Raw genomic sequence first — 14,228 nt, forward strand, 5'->3', positions numbered from 1 at the left:
AAAGCCACTGGTGACAGGCGCACTGCAAAGGGGTGCTACCCACAGGGACACGCCTTTGACACCTGGACAGGTGACCGTTTCACGGAATTTCATAGAGACAAACAGAGGAAGTCAAACAACATGAGAGAACAAAGGGATATGTTTTAAACGAAAGAACAAGATGAAACCCCAGGAAAAGCCCCTAATGAAACGGAGATAATAATTTACCTGCTAAAGAGTCCAAAGCAATAGTACTAAAAATGGTAACTGAACTGGGGTAAACGACAGATGATCACAGTGGGAGCTTCAGCAGAGAATTAGAAAATGCAAGAACCAGTCAAGAGCTGAAGAATACGATAACGGAGATGAAAAATTCGCTGGGAGGAATTAAGAGCAGCTTCGGCAATGTAGAAGAACACATAAGACTAGTGGAAATCATCCAATCAGTACGGCAAAAACAAAGACACATTTAAAAAAATGAGGCTAGTTTATGGGACCTCTGGGACAAAGTCAAGTGTGCTAACATTCACATGATAGGGGTCCCAGAAAGAGAAGAGAGAGAAAGGGGTAGAAAATGTCTTTGGTGAAATTGTAATTGAAAACTTTCCTAACCTGAAAAAGGAAACAGATATCCAGGTACAAGAAGCCCGGAGCAGCCCTGTCAGAATGGCCAACATCAGAAAGCAAGAAAACAACCGGTGTCGACAAGGATGTGGAGAAAGGGGACCCTAGGACCCTGATAGCAGGAATGCCAATTGGTACCGCCACGGTGGAAAACAGCATGAAGCTTCCTCAAAAAGTTAAAAATAGAACTACCATGTGATCCAGCCATTCGTTCCTGGGTGTGTATCCAAAGAAAACGAAAACACTAATTCAAAAAGATGTGTGCAGCCCAATGTTCATAGCAGCATTATTGATAATAAGCAAGAGATGGAAGCCACCTAGGTGTCCATCAAGAGGTGAATGAAGAAGATGTCATACATATATACAGATAGATGGATAGATAGATAGAATGGAATATGACTCATAAACAAGAATGAAAAAGATAAAAAAGAATGAAAGCTTTCCATCTGCGACAACATAGATGGACCTGTAGGGTATTATGCTTAGTGAAATAAGTCAGACAGAGAAAGACAGACGCTGTACGTTTCCACTTATATGTGGAATTTAAAATAAAGCGAACAGATGAATGTAACAAAACAGAAACAGACTCACCAATACAGAGAATAAACTAGTGGTTACCATCGGGGAGAGGGGTGGGGGAAGGGGCAAGATGGGGAAGGGGCTTAAGAGGTACAAACTGCTAGGTATAAAATAACTAAGATACACCAGTGTAATGCACAGCACAGGGAATAGAGTTAATTAATATTTTATATTAACTTTATATGGAGCATGACTATAAAAATGTAGAATCAGTATGTTGTATACCTGAAAGTAATATAATATTGTAAGCCAATTATACTTCAGTAAAAAATAAGTAAATCAATACGTCTAAATGGAATCTGTGTGCTGGAGAGACTGGGATACTCCCGTCTAACTCCTGATGCTCTTGCCCTCAAACCTGAGGCTTTTTGAAGTAAAATACCCAATCAAACATTATTTAATACAACTGAGCATTAAGTGTGCCTGATCACACGAGTGCCTGAACCCGAGAGCACAGTCTCTCCTCAGTCTACTCCAGCCTCATTTCCACCTAATCCCCTCCCCAGCCAGCCCCTCCACAAACAGCAGATTCCAGGGCCTTTTCCAACCCACCTTGTGTGTTCATTCCTAGGACCATTCACCCCACCACACATTTCTGCCTGAGTCCCGTCCTGTGCTTCAAGGTCCATTTCAAATTCTACCTCTTCATGTCGCCCACCTGGTTCCTACAGGTAACTGTGTTCTCCCCCTCTTGGCACCAACAACGAAGAAAAAGCAGAGGGAGAGCTTGGCTGGATAACCTGTCTCTGGCCAAAGGACTCAGAGAGCAGCTCTGCCTAGAACTCAAGCCAAAGCTGCTGGTGTTTCTGCAGTAACTCTGCTGCCGCCCCCTCCCCCGTTACCCGCCCCCCTCTACGTCACCCCACCCCCCAAAGCTTCTGTAAAGTTTACCCCGGGGGTAAATCACATAATGTGATTCGTTATTTTGTGTCTAGAAATCAACAAACTCCCTTCATTGACACCAGAGCAGCCCATAGAGCCCAGTTTGGGGTGGGGAGCAGATGTTCAAGCGATCATGTAGAAGCAAGGACCAAGTTCATAACCCTAGCGGTCTCCTGCACTGTTGTGGGTAGTGCTAAGGAGAGTGGAAGTTTTAGGCGGGTTCAGCTCAGATATATACAGAATTTTCACTTTGTAACTTGTTCTGAGGTTAGCTTCCCTTATATGTCCCCAGGAATATCATTTGCATTTGCTGCATATGCATTTGGGGAGTGTTCGTTGCCTTCTGCAGTAGTCCTAGCAAATACCTTTCTTATTTGTTAAGGGAGTAGGGAAGGAGAGAGAATTTAGTCCCAAAGACGGGTATGTGCTCTCCGGAGCTGGAGAAGATTCTTACCGGCTCTTCTGAACTTACTGTATTTGACACTCAGAACATCCGTACAAACCTAGGCATTTGACGTTACCGTTTTTAGATCCTGCTCTTCTTTCTCATACTTACTAGAATGCAGCTTCTCACTCAGCCAGCTGCACACAGGCAGAGCTCTTCCTGTTCCCCACAGGTCCCGTTCCTGGCTGGTTCCTTTTCCCTCGTGCTCACCGTTCCTGCAGAATTGGTGACAGGCTCTAACGCTGGCTCCAAGGAGCTCCTGACCTACCGCCTGCCCTTGGACTGTGGGTGCAGCGGGCCATTTCCTCCGCACACATGGAGGAAGTCTCTGTGCCTCTCAGACCTCAGAGCTCAGGAGGCTCAGGGAGGGAGGGCCCAGTGGTGATGACTTAAAGAGACAGAAACATTGGCCAGTGAGGTGGTGGGTATGCAACACTGCGAATCCCACGCCCTGCTTTGGGCTATGGTACTGTTTTCCAGAGGTCCTGTGACACCAGCATCTTGCCCCTGGCAGGGTCTATAACCTCAGCAGGGAAGAGCATTTTAGGTTTCTGAGGCCCCCGTTTTGTTTCTGACCTTTGACCTGCAATCTTATCTCCAGTTGTCTTTTGCTTTTTAGGCATTTTTACAAAAATCAAATAAAATGGCCTCTTGAGGGCCTCCTTCCCCAGGACAGGAATTTGAGAGGAATCTCTGAGTGAACCTCGGAGTGGACAATGCCACCGAAGTGGTCCTACCTGCCAGGAACATCACACGCAAAGTCTCATCATTCTGAAAGAAAAGGAGAGCTTTTCCACCTATTAAAAATAGGACAGCAGGCAGAGACAGAAGATTTGTATACAGGGCTTAACCTAGGCATCTCTGCTGGTACCTCCAACTCAGGTGACTGTTTCTCCTCTTAGGAGGGTCATGAGAAAGGTGAGTAAAACAGCCCATCATCGCGTGGAGAGAAGTATTTTGGTGACACGGGCCCCGGACCTGGTTAGATTATTAACAACCCGTGTGATCTTGCCTAACTCACTTCAACTTTCTGGAGTTGACTTTCCACGTATGGTAGTGAGGGGATTAGCTTCATCTGAAGCTCATGGGCTGGGGTCTGATGTTCACCCATTCTTGCCAGCTCTTTAGTGAAGAACCCAACTCCCACTGAACTCCACCTGGTCACCACCCCGCTCTCTGCCCCCTGCCCATACCCTCCAGCTTTATTGAGATATAATTGACATCTAACATTGTATGCGTTTAAAGTGCATGATGTATTTTATATTTCAAAATGATTACTGCCATAAAATTAGCTAACACCTGCATCACAACACATAATTACCATTTCTTTTTGGTGGTGAGGACATTTAAGGTCTACTCTCTTAGCAATTCTCAAGTAGATAAGACAGAATTACACTATAATCACTGTGCTGTGCATTGGATGCCCAGACCTACTCATCTTCTACGTGGAAGTTTGTCCTCTGACCAACATCTCCCCATTCCTCCCATTTCCCAGCCCCTGATAATCACCATTCTACTCTCAATTTCTACGAGTTTGGCTTTTTAAAATTCCACATAAAAAAGTGATATCATACAGCATTTGTCATTCTCTGACTGCCTTGGCTATTTGAACTATTTTGTGTTTCCTTCCAAATTTTAGGATTGTTTTTGCTGTTTCTGAAAAACACCATTGGAATTTTGATAGGAACTGAATTGAATCTGTTGATACCTTTGGGTAGTATAGACATTTTAACAATATTAAAATGTATTCCATACTCTATCAATCCATGAGCATGGAATACATGTTCATGTTTTTCATGATAAGCAATAGTCAAAAGCAATGAGGCCGCTCCGCTGTTTATTAGCTACTCAGGCTTTCAGAACTTCATTGTCAGGATTTTGAAAGATCGCAACATCCACACACCCCTATCCCAGTTCAGAGCAGAGTTTATTTTGTTTCGTTCATGTCCAAGTCAAAAGTGCTGACTGCTGGGCCTGCTTTCAGTGAAGCTGTGCTGTGGGTTTGGAGAAGCACAGGGAAACCCTTACACTTCATCCTCAGGCCAGAGCAGCCTGAGGAGGGTTCTGAAAAGGATCCTAAGGAGAGTTCAGTGCCATTTCCATGGTGAGATTTCTCCTCGGCCTAGCCTTTCTCCTCTCATCCCGTCTGAACACTTCAGCAGGTACCAAGAGGGGGACCTGGACCCCATAACCTAGCCTTTCTAGCCTGTGCTATGACCACAATTTCAAGTGATGGATAAGACAGAGTAGTGAGGAAGTGCAAGTAGGAAATGGCTGCAGCTGAGGCAGGATGTGGGTGTTTCTCTGAACAAGTGAAGGTACAATAGAACATTCTGTTGCCCACTTCTTGAAAATCTAGGGGTTTACGGGAAACCAAAAGAAGTTTGTGCTGTGATGTGCTGAGGTGTACGTTGCAGCTATTCCTTTACCCCTTGTTAGAGGTTTATTTATAGCACCCGTCATTGGTAAGACAGCACTGAAGAACATTGCCTTTCCAGGAGGATTGAAGTGAAGCAACAAAAGCTGTCAAATTGAAACCAAAAAGGAGAAATGAAAATAATAGCAGAAATTATGCAAGCCAAATTACAAATGGCAGAAAGAAAGCAAGTTATCGAATGCTACCGGGTGACTGTGGCGGCCTCTAAATTCTTTCCCAGATCTTGTTCTCCTAATCGGGCTCTTCCACCATTAGGATCATGGAACGGCTAAGAATCCAGGGGATTTCTAAGCAGACATGGTGGGCTTTGGAGGGGTGGGACTAAGACATCTAGAAATAGATTTCTGAGTTTCCTGAGAGAAATAGAAAAACTGTAGGTGAAAAACCCATTTCCTTGCTTGACTGCTTTTTTGGCTCTCGGAGCCAAGTGGTAAATAAGGCTGAGAGACGTAACTGTGTCCTGTAACCACCCACTGCTCTGATGACCCCCGGAACTCAAGAACACTGGGAGGGGAGGGCCTGTACTAATATCGGCCCCTCCTCCCAAAGCCCTGAGGCCAAGAGCCTCAGGAATATTCCCGTCCACGTGGTGGTCTCCCTCTTAGGACCACTGTTTCCTGCACCACTGCTGGACGTTTATACCTCTAAACAACCGATATCTGAGAAGCAGCGTGGGTAAGCAGGCCAGGGTTCGTGACGCGTGCCAGTGGGAGAGGCTGCGGATTTGTCCTCGTTGGGCAAAAGGCCCAAACAGTAGAGTACGATGCAATTCCGCCACAGGCGTCTGACTTCAAGAATACTTCCTTATCTTCTCACCTGTAAAGATAATGGGCTCGGAGGGGTCCTCTTTTTCTCCCCCAAACCATAGGTCTTGCTAGTGGCAGGATCAGGACCCACCTATGTTTCCACTGTCTGCACTTCATATGTTCACGGCGAGACCTGGTGCCCATATGCTACCATGAGAGTGTGTGACTGAGTCTCATGGAGCCAGACAAGTGCCGTGGGCTCACGGGAGGATGCTAAATGCTGTTACACCGCTCAGACAGAGACGGTACTCCTGCGCTGCCAGTGTAGCCTAGGGAGAAGTCCTCCATACCTTTCAACGCATTAAAGCTTGTTTTGTCTTATTTTAAGGGATAACGTCCTCCTCTTCTTATTTGTTTAGATAAAACAATTCTTTTGTGTGAATTTGGTATTCTGTAAAAGTGTGGGCTGGGCTCTTGGTGGTGGGACTGGGACATGATGTAAGGCAGGTGGTCTTAAAACTCACTGAGCTCATAACATCCTGGCAGTCAGCCTGTTCCCCTTAAGAGTTTAGGAGACCTTAGGGCTTCCCTGGGCTAGGGCTTCCCCGGTGGTGCAGTGGTTGAGAGTCCGCCTGCCGATGCGGGGGTCACGGGTTCGTGCCCCGGTCCGGGAGGATCCCACGTGCCGCGGAGCGGCTGGGCCCGTGAGCCGTGGCCGCTGAGCCTGCGCGTCCGGAGCCTGTGCTCCGCAACGGGAGAGGCCACAGCGGTTAGAGGCCCGCGTACCTCAAAAAAAAAAAAAAAAAAGGGAGACCTTAAATGGCACTGCCAGGCCTTGATCCCTTCAGTTTCTCTTAAAAAAAAAAAAAAAAAAACCAACAATTTTTTGGTTTTTATTTTGGTGTTGTGACTGAAAAATGTTGCTTACCATATCAGCAAACAAAGGATGCCCTGGCCATCAGGCGAGCAGCCCCTACCACCGCCCTCCCCACCCCCATGGTGAGTCTGAGGGAACTCAGGATGGAGACAAACAGGCCGCCTGCTGCCAAGCCCCCAGCCACGCAGACCCCCAGCCGTGTCCCCGGAGGGGACTCAGGATGGGAGAGAGCAGGACACTGGCCCTAGACAGCTAAGCTGCACATCAAAGGAATGGTTTCCATGAGCCCCGACTCTTGCATCTTCCCAGATGGAGAAAAGCAATAAATTCGTTGACTTGTTGTCTGATTGTTTTTTTTTTTTAGTTAACAGTAATCTTTTCAAGTTCTGACTGTTTTTTTTTGCAAAATTCCTTATACATACTGGCTCCTCTCTTACCTGTTGGGATTCAAACCACAGAACTCATCTCAGAACTTAATGAAGCTCAGGTTCTTTACGTCTTGGCACAGAAATAATTCGGTGAGGGACAAAGTGATGGGTAAGAAGTGGATTTATTAGTATAGAATGCTTGTGAAGGATACAAGGGTCAGGCAAGAGGGTCCTGCCCTGAGAACTAAGTGGGCTACATATTTATCATCACTAGATAAGTGGGGAGGGGGAGAAGGCCACCATCTTCCTCATTCTTTGAGTAGATGGCAGGCTTACATCATTAGCTCCTCCTTCGCACCAGGTGGGGGAGTTTTTGACCCTATATGGTCCAACTGGGACTGCCATGGCGCTATTCAAATCAGAAGCAGGGTGGTACAGAGGAATGGATAAAGAAGATGTGGCACATATATACAATGGAATATTACGCAGCCATGAAAAGAAACGAAACTGAGTTATTTGTAATGAGGTGGATAGACCTGGAGTCTGTCCTACAGAGTGAAGTAAGTCAGAAGGAGAAAAACAAATACCGTATGCTCACACATATATATGGACTTGGACTCTAAGAAAAAAAAAATGTCATGAAGAGATTAGTGGTAGGACGGGAATAAAACACAGACCTACTAGAGCATGGATTTGAGGACACAGGGCAGGGGAAGGGTAAGCCGTGACAAAGTGAGAGAGTGGCAGGGACATATATACACTACCAAATGTAAAATAGATAGCTAGTGGGAAGCAGCCACATAGCACAGGGAGATCAGCTCGGTGCTTTGTGACCACCTAGAGGGGTGGGATAGGGAGGGTGGGAGGGAGGGAGACGCAAGAGGGAAGAGATATGGGAACACATGTATATGTATAACTGATTCACTTTGTTGTAAAGCAGAAACTAACACACCACTGTAAAGCAATTATACTCCAATAAAGATGTTAAAAAAAGAAGAAGGGTGGTAACATATACTCAAATATGTTAAATCATCTCAGATTTCAATATAGTGAGGGTCTTTCCCTTCGGAATGTCACCTTCCCCTTATATTTCTGTCCTTGGTATGTGCAGAGGTACATGTCCTAAGGATCATTATCTTGCTGATATCGACCAGCAGGCCTCATTTTTTCATTTAATGGCCTGGGGCATAGCTCGTGCTTTTATTTATGACTTTATTGTTAAGCAAGCCTGCTTTGTTTCATGATGTTCTCATTGCTTTCTTGAGCGACAGTTAACTCACAGTTGTCTCCCAAGGTTCCTTCTCTATCCTTAATCCCCTGGTGGAATTTCTAAAACTCCCTGTGTAACTATCCTACTCCTTACTCAACAGGAGCAGTCCCTCACAGCCAAGAGGCTGCCTCCCAGGCTTGAAGAGCTCAGAAAGTCGACCGAATAAAACAGAATTCTCAACTTCTAGGTTGTGCTTTTTTTTTTTTTCAGTCGACAGTTTTGGTAACCAATAACAAAGCGCCCCAGAGCGAATTTCTCTCCATCTGAACTCTGTGAGGAACTAGAGCCTTGGTACCAACAGAGGCCTCCTGTGCCCATCTGCCTCCTCGGAGGGTCCAGACGAATTTGAGCGAGCGTCTCTTTGTTCTGGGATCTCCCAATCATTGATTGATGATCTTGAGTTTTATAAGGCAGTGTCTTTACCTGGCTCCCCAGTTCAAAGATATTGGGGAGTGACCCCTTCCAGTTGAAAGACACTAGGGCAGCCCGGTTGAAAAACACTGGGATTTGCTCAGTTGGAGGGGTACTGTGTGGTCTAGGACCACACAGAGAAATGAAAATAATAGCAGAAATTATGCAAGCCAAATTACAAATGGCAGAAAGAAAGCAAGTTATCGAATGCTATCGGGTGACTATGGCGGCCTCTAAATTCTTTCCCAGTTCTTGTTCTCCTAATCGGGCTGACCTGACATCTTTCCTCAAATTGGCTCTCTTCACAAGAATTTGTCAGGATAAAAGCACACTAGTACATTTTATCCCCAACAAATTCAACTTTAAAATGGGAAATAGATTCTCTCAGACAAAAATGAGGGACATCAGATAGCCAACCTCTGACTAAAACTCCAACCAGATTCATGTATGTACAGAGCTCATACTTATACGTACTTACTTAATTGGAAATTAGAGGAACTCTCGCCCTTAGAATGGCTAAGATGGGGTTCTTTTATTGCCTACGCAGTTAAATGAGAAAGGCCGGCTTAATAGAAACATCTTTTCAGTATTCTGGTCTTAAAGAAACAAAAGCCCTTCCAGGGGGGACTTGCATTTCTCTTCCTGTGCCTTTGAAATGTAAATGTTCTACCTGATCTCCTTTGGGCGCTTTGGTATGTGTGCCTGTGTTTTAAAAACTTGGTCTTGTTATTGAGTCCAAGCTCCCTCTGCTCGCTGCACAACAGGCCAATAAATCTGAGACGAGGTGTTGAGGCCAGGAATATGACTTTATTCGGAAAGCCGGCAGACTGAGAAGATGGCAGACTAGTGTCTCAAAATAACCATCTTATCGGGGTCTGGATGCCAGCTTCTTTTGTAGAATCAGAAAGGGAAGGAAAGTAAAAAGGCAGAATAGAGAGGGAGAGGTGGGGAGGAAATAAAGTAAAAAGGGCCGTCAGTCTTGTAAGACATCTCCTGGAACGGCCAGCTTCAGGGAGGGGAGGTATTAATTTCGTCTGTCTTGCAGCCCTTCACAGGTGGGTAGGGCTCCCTGAGGCAGGCCATTATGTATGATTATAATCACAAAAGCAACGAAAAGCAAAGGCTAAAGTCAAAGAAACAGATCCAACATGGAGTCAGAATCGGCTCTTTCCTGCTACAGTCTCTGCCATCCAGAAGGTACCCATAGGTGTACCTTTAGCATCCAATCAAATAGACTGGGATTCTGAGCAGTCTTTTGCCTGTGTCAACTTTCAGGGTTTTTTGTGGTTTTTTTTGCCATCTTAACATTTGTTACATCAGCCTGTACTTTCTTAGAGTATTTGGGGGAATAAACCCTCTGGATCTTTTTTTTTTTTTTTTTTTTTTTGCGGTACGCGGGCCTCTCACTGTTGTGGCCTCTCCCATTGTGGAGCACAGGCTCCGGACGCGCAGGCTCAGTGGCCATGGCTCACGGGCCCAGCCGCTCTGTGGCATGTGGGATCTTCCCGGACCGGGGCACGCGAACCCGTGTCCCCTGCATCGGCAGGCGGACTCTCAACCACTGCGCCACCAGGGAAGCCCCCTCTGGATCTTTTTTAGGTGCATCCTTTGCACCCTCTTGTGCGGAAGCCTCTTGCATCTTATTGGTTTGAATCACTATTAATATTATATCTCATTAATGGCCAGATGATGGATCCTTGAAATTGGAAAAACTTCTAAATTGGTAAATTTTTAGAAAGCTCTCATTATAAACAGTTGTTTTATTGGTGAAACCGTACACCTCAATTGGGACTCGAACCCACAATCTTCCAACTGAAACTGCACAACTCATCTCAGGACTTAATGAAGCTCCGGCTCTTCATGTCTCGGTGCAGGAGGGATTCAGCAAGAAGCAATGTGACAGGTAAGAACGAGATTTATTAATATAGGACCCTCACGAAGGATACAAGCGGACAAGCCAGAGGGCTCTGCCCCGAGAACTAAATGGGCTACATTTTTATAACCAAAGGAAAAGTGGGGAGGGAGAGAAGACCGCCTTCTTCCTCATTCTTTGAGTAGATGGCATGCTTACATCATTAGCTCCTCTTTCACGTTGGGCGGGGGAGTTTTTGACCCTATGTGATCCAACTAGGAATGTCATGGCGCTATTCAGATCAGCGGAAGTGTGGTAACATATACTCAAATATGTTAAATCATCTCAGGTTTCAATATAATGAGGGTCTTCTACTTTGGAATGTCACCTTTCCCTTATATTCCTGTCCTTGTGTTACCAAACCCAGGTTCAGCTGCTAGCCGCTCAGAAGCCAATACTTTAAAAGGCAAGTGTCAGTAGGAAGGAAAAGTGTTTTAATCCGAAAAACTGGCAATCTGGAGAGAAGGTGGTCTCCTGTCCAGAAACAAATTCCGAAGGCTCTGCTCAGCCATGACAGCTTTTAAAGGGAAACCTGGGAGACAAGAATCTCAGTGAATCATCAAAGCAAGAAGTTGGGTTCTGCATCCTTCTCCATTGTGTGCAGGCTGGCTGGCTCTCTCTTTAGATATTATCTTGCTTGTGTGATCTGCCTGCAGGATTGCCTAGGGGGCTATTGGGGGCAGAGAGCTGGTCATTCCTTAACCACTTCGTTCTTCATTCTTCATTTAATCTAGGAAAAGGATCAACAGGTTAGACGAGGCATGGTGTGCACTCGGGAGAGCTCAAGTCAGGAGTTAGGTTAAATAGCCTAGTGATCTCATTCCTATAATTAGTTTATTTTAAGGTTAGAGGGGAACAGAAATGGGCAAAGAGGAAAGCGGCAAAAGAGCTGTTTTCAATTCCCCACTGTCAAAGATCATTCCATTTTTATGGGATTAGGGGCAAAGATTCATCTTCTATAACTTCATGCTGACATAGGGTACCATCTTCTCAGAGTGGAAGATGTTGACATGATGGGTCTGTAGCACCTCTTTGCTGCCAATTTTAGTTGCCTGTTTACATATATGAGCAGAAAAGCTACAATTCTTTGGCTGCCCACCAAGATATAGATTATTATGAGCAGTAATGTTAATCCCATTCTCTTGAGGCCAGTTCCGGGAATTGTGCTGGCCCTCGATTCAGTACTGCTCAAGATGGAGCAGCTTGGGCTTCCCTGGTGGCGCAGCGGTTGAGAGTCCGCCTGCCGATGCAGGGGACGCGGGTTCGTGCCCCGGTCCGGGAAGATCCCACATGCCGCGGAGCGGCTGGGCCCGTGAGCCGTGGCCGCTGCGCCTGCGCGTCCGGAGCCTGTGCTCCGCAACGGGAGAGGCCACGACAGTGAGAGGCCCGCGTACCGCAAAAAAAAAAAAAAAAAAAAAAAAAAAAAAAAAAAAAAGGAGCAGCTCATGTCATGGCTACAGTCTGATTGGGGGTGGGGGCACTTCAGGGTTCTGCGTTCTGCTCCATTGCACTTGGTCCTAAGGATTAGTATCTTGCTGACCTTGAATATCTTGTGCTTTTATATATGGCTTTATTGTTAAGCAAGCCTGCTTTGTTTCATGATGTTCCAATAGCTTTCCTGAGTGATCATTACCTTAGAGTGGTCTCCCAAAGTTCCTCAAAGTTCCCTCTCTATCTATAATCCCCTAGTGGGATTTCTAAAACTACCTCTGCAACTATCCTACTCTGTCCCTAACACTGGTATTTAAAAATGGGTAAGTAAAATGAATGTTAATAAGATTAAAGGAAAAGGTTTTGATAGAACATGACCTAAGGTTGGATGATCCAAAAGGACCCCCCAACTGTCCCCAACATTAAAAGGTCCCAATCAAGTCCACTCTATTTACCCCAGTTTAAAATAAATAAATACGTATATCTATCATATATCTATATATGTAAAGGCAGAAGGAAAATTACGCTGAGATACCTGAACAACGATTACCTGAGGCAGCAGTTAGGCCAGTTAGTCAAGGTTCAAGATTGACAACAGGGCCTGGGTCCCTTGGCTCAACTCCTCTCTGGGGACCCAGAGTCTTTTTTTTTTTTTTTTTTTTTTTTAATTAATTAATTTTTGGTTGCATTGGTTCTTCATTGCCGCGCGCGGGCTTTCTCTAGTTGCGGCGAGCGGGGGCTACTCTTCGTTGCGGTGCGCGGGCTTCTCATTGCGGTGGCTTCTCTCGTTGCAGAATGCGGGCCCTAGGCGCACGCGGTGCAGTAGCTGTGGCGCACGGGCTTAGTTGCTCCGCGGCCTGTGGGATCTTCCCGGACTGGGGCTCGAACCTGTGTCCCCTGCGTTGGCAGGCAGATTCTTAACCACTGCACCACCTGGGAACCCAGAGTCTTTTATACCAAATAGATTAAATGGTTGGTGATTAAAAAAAAAAAAAAAAAAAAAAAAAAAAACATCTTCTAGGAGTCCTGGTAAGAACAAGCTTTGTTTTTTGTTTTTGTTGTCGTTGTTACATAAAGTGACCCATTTACTGTAGGCTAGCAATGTTTCAAGTGGTGGCGCTTCCACTGGTCCTTCAGTTCCTTCCGTCTTCTGATGGCTGACTTTACTGTGACGGCAGAAGTGGTGTCGTAGGTCCAGGTACCACCAGCTACCGTTTTCATGCGGGAACCACGGTGCGAAATGCCCACAGTTCGTCTCTTCATCTTGGTTTTTTTTTTTTTTTCGGTACGCGGGCCTCTCACTGTTGTGGCCCCTCCCGTTGCGGAGCACAGGCTCCGGACGCGCAGGCTCAGCGGCCATGGCTCACGGGCTTAGTCGCTCCGCGGCACGTGGGATCTTCCCGGACCGGGGCTCGAACCCGCGTCCCCTGCATCGGCAGGCGGACTCTCAACCACTGCGCCACCAGGGAAGCCCTCATCTTGGTTTTGCCGCAGAAGGAGCAAGTGTACTTGGCGTGCTGGCTGATTTCAATTGTCTTCACCATTTTCCGGAGAAAGAGGCACCATAATGCGTCCCGTATTTACCCAGCATTCTGACCTTCTCGGTGCGTTTGGCCATGTCACCACCACCGAGGTCCGAGACCAGAGAGGAGGAGACCTGTTGATTGGCTCCTGATGGAAACTAAAGGTAAAGGTATACAATGATAATATTGAGAAGAAAGTTAATAAAAATTGGTGTATGTAAATAGGCTTCATACAAGATGGTTACATCGCTTTTGCTTAATTATATTGCAGGATAGACATGTTTCACTAGGGATTACTTCCCCTGTGTGGCATTATAAGACAGGACTTACAGACCTGCCCCTCGGGAAATATTTATTAAAGAAACTAAAGGAAACTGATAGTGTTACCTGGGACTGTACAATATAAAGGAAAACTAAGAACTAATATTCAGGGGCTAATAAAAGTGACAATAGAGATTTGCTCTTGGTCTAATCTGTGCACTTAAAAGAGGGTCTTTACTGAGTACCTACCGTAGGAAGCTTTTGAAGGCATGATAAATTAAACCCTACAGTCCTAAAACACAGAACTCTTAAATTTCAGTTTAGTTGAAAATCTTCTCACTGATACAGAAAAGCAAATTAAAGAAAATACAGTTAGGCAAATGCATTTTTAATAGCATTTACGTGACAGATGATTTCTGTTACTGAAGCAAACTTGGGTCCGCTCACCCGCACACAGTGAAGCCAATCTACTGACACTGGGTT

General features: G+C 45.7%; 1 pseudogene; it reads right to left on the reverse strand.

The window, feature by feature from the left end:
- Positions 1–13,056: 13,056 nt before the first annotated feature.
- Positions 13,057–13,579, reverse strand: LOC131762935 (large ribosomal subunit protein eL43-like; annotated as a pseudogene).
- Between the last annotated feature and the right edge of the window lie 649 nt (positions 13,580–14,228).

The sequence above is a fragment of the Kogia breviceps genome, chromosome 9 (genome assembly GCF_026419965.1).
Source record: "Kogia breviceps isolate mKogBre1 chromosome 9, mKogBre1 haplotype 1, whole genome shotgun sequence".
Classification (NCBI taxonomy): Eukaryota; Metazoa; Chordata; class Mammalia; order Artiodactyla; family Physeteridae; genus Kogia; species Kogia breviceps.